This window comes from Colobus angolensis, unplaced genomic scaffold (genome assembly GCF_000951035.1).
Source record: "Colobus angolensis palliatus isolate OR3802 unplaced genomic scaffold, Cang.pa_1.0 Scaffold161, whole genome shotgun sequence".
Taxonomy (NCBI): Eukaryota; Metazoa; Chordata; class Mammalia; order Primates; family Cercopithecidae; genus Colobus; species Colobus angolensis.
Genome location: NW_012114722.1, coordinates 2,871,827 through 2,875,189, shown reverse-complemented (window position 1 = coordinate 2,875,189; position 3,363 = coordinate 2,871,827).

The window sequence follows — 3,363 nt, the reverse complement described above, 5'->3', positions numbered from 1 at the left end:
AAAACAAAAAACATTTTTTCAACAGGACAAACTTTCTGTAATGAGATTCCACCTGTCTTATTAACAAGTTAATCAAAGCATTCATGAGCCATACATACAAACCCACAAGCTCATCTCTAACACTTGGCAATCTGTATAACACTTGAGGAAAAAAAGATTGAACACACATGCCAAGGCCAATTTATCTCAAATTAGCAACCAAGAAAATAAATGTAAAAGTAAATGGAAGAAAGGGATCATGATAGTTCATTTCCGTATGGAGGTGGACTAATAAACGCCCACAAATGAGCTCTAAGTACCTGAATAAGTATTGTAATATTTTCTGTCCTTCATATTTCTAGTTTGCTGTTTTGACCTTCAAGGGAATATTCACAATGTTAAAATGAAAAAGAAAAAAAACTTGCACATCCTCAAATTAGGTATGCTGCCACCAGGTGGTGGTAGTATGGCACAGCCAAGTCGTTCAAGCAATTAGCATACAGTATAAACAGGTGTCTTAGAAAGAGGATTAGCACACGATTCCCGTATTCTATTTTTAAAAAGTTTATTACAACAAAAAAAATTTTGGTTAAATGCATAAGGAGATAATTTGTTTATAGATTTTAAGATTTTGTTTTGTTTCAGTTTTGTCTTTGTAAAGAAATGTATGCTTATGTACAATTTGGTATCAGTTTTACTAATCTTTAATTTTGTATTATCACTTTGAATTATACATTGTAGTCAAAAAACCACCCTGCAGGTTGGGCCTCAACCTCCTGTAACTTACACTGGAGATCAAAATGAAAAAGGGTACTTATCTCTCAGTGAGGGGCCTACTCTTTGTCTTTTTGTAGGTAGCCAATTCAACTTGCCTAACTGGTCTAAGTTCTTTTTGACTTTTCAGTTTACGGAAGCCATTCTTTTCTCTAAACCTAATCAGGGAATAAATTAAGAAAAGCACCTTGCTATTTAGACCAATAGCTTGTGTTCTCCATAATGTTATTTGCCATATTTCATCAATAAAGTGTATTGAAGAGAACACCATGGATTTACTAACACTTTCTTTTTGGTGTGAAAAGAAGGGAGAAATGTACTGGTTCATTATATGAGAAATCCCAGTTGGAGATGCCTTAAAATGTGCAAAATACATATTAGTTAGAATTGATAAAATAAGGTAGTAATCTCTTGAATAGATTATTTAACTGCTTTGACTAAAACTACAGGTTCCTTGATTTGCACAAAAAGGTCCCTGATTTACTTCGCATATCACTTTTAGCCATGTAGTTGAGAGAGTGGCCAGAAAGATCTTTCCAAAACTGAGTTTTTAAAAGGCCAATGTTCCATGCATAAAACAGAACATTCTGAATTAAAAATACATTGGTAGAAAAGTTTGTATTGATTATACCATAATATGTCCAACTTTTATGTTTGGATTATGTGAGACTAATATCATCATATCATCATCATCATCATCGTCGTCGTCATTGCCATCCACCATTCAGTTATTTCTTGACCAATTACTACTCACCAGGCTCTGTGCTAGGTGCTGCCTATTGTTATAACAGAACTCAACCAAAGATATACTGTCAGTTATTCACAAGCCCTCTGGTAACACCTTCTTCATGCTGCAAATCCACATGCAGCGTATTTTCACTATAGCTTTCCATGAAGAGAGCAGATGTTATAAAGATCACCCAAACATGAATCAGAAAAGTCACATTCTTTGACGCAACATATAGTAGCACATTCAGGACTCTATTTGGCTATGTGAAATTCTTTAGGGAGAATCAAATCTTTCTGGAGCCTTGACTTATCTGTACTCTTATCGTGCCATTTTATGTGTCTTATCTTATATAGGCAATTTAAGTAAAATGACCCATTTACCTGATGTGGAATTTGTTACAAAGGTCATTTATCACTGTGCAATAGTGAAATAATTAGCGTGATGATGTGATGTACTTCTGTTTTGGTATTGTTCTGAACACAGATAATTTATCCCAAAGCAATGTCTTTTGGCACCAAGACATTTATCTGTTCTTCAAAGGTACTTTTACAAGAGCTGATACTATGAAGATAATGAACGTATGTCCATTACTTTCAGAATGAGTCATTTAGCAAGATGACAAGTGTTACCTGGTCTTTGTTACCGGAGTTCTCTGTCTTTTGGGTTCTGACAGTCAGACCACAGGAAAGTGAGCAACTTTAGCATCTGTTGTTGCTTCCTCCTCCCAATCTAAAACATTATTTTTATGTAGGGAAAAACTCAATGCAAACTGAGAAACACTTAGTTTTCTGTAACATCATGTATGTACACAGAGGGTTTGGACACTTTTTCTTACCCAGGAATTATTTCCTCGTTGTCCACCATCACTATAAGAATGAGAAGGTAGATGTTATCACATCAGCTTAAAATTCACACACAGTTTTCACAAAAGAAGAAAATGGGTTAGGCATGCAGGAAAGAAAGGGTTTCATAAACTATTTGCATGAGAAAAATAAATGATATTTCCAAAAGACACAAAAGAATGACAAGTCAGATTTCCAATACAAGATGGCAGATTTAATGAAAAAATTAGCCTCAGATTTCTCCTACAACATTACAAAAATTAAAATAAAGGGATACTTAAAAGGCATAAGCCTCCAATAGAAAGTAAATATGAGAGGTGAGTAGAGCAATATTCATAAAATTTTGGGAGCTGGAAAGCATATGGCCAAGTAATACCTGATTTTAAAATAAAATTAAAAAAAAAAAGGCTAATCCTAAACTAGCAATGGGAAAAGAGAAACAATTTACATTGGTAAATTTTATGTTAAGAAACAATTAATAAGGTGGAGCAAGATGGCCAAATAGGAACAGCTCCAGTCTCCAACTCCCAGCGCGAGCGACACAGAAGACCAGTGATTTCTGCATTTTCAACTGAGGTACTGGGGTCATCTCACTGGGGAGTGCCGGACAATCGGTGCTGGTCAGCTGCTGCAGCCCGACCAGCGAGAGCTGAAGCAGGGTGAGGCATCACCTCACCTGGGAAGCACAAGGGGGAAGGGAATCCCTTTGCCTAGCCAGGGGAACTGAGACACACAACACCTGGAAAATCGGGTAATTCCCACCCCAATACTGTGCTTTAAGCAAACGGGCACACCAGGAGATTATACCCACAACTGCCCGGGAGGGTCCCATGCCCATGGAGCCTCCCTCATTGCTAGCACAGCAGTCTGCAATCTAACCGCAAGGCAGCAGCGAGGCTGGCGGAGGGGTGCCCGCCATTGCTGAGGCTTAAGTAGGTAAACAAAGCCACTGGGAAGCTCCAACTGGGTGGAGCTCACAGCAGCTTAAGGAAATCTGCGTGTCTCTGTAGACTCCACCTCTGGGGACAGGGCACAGCT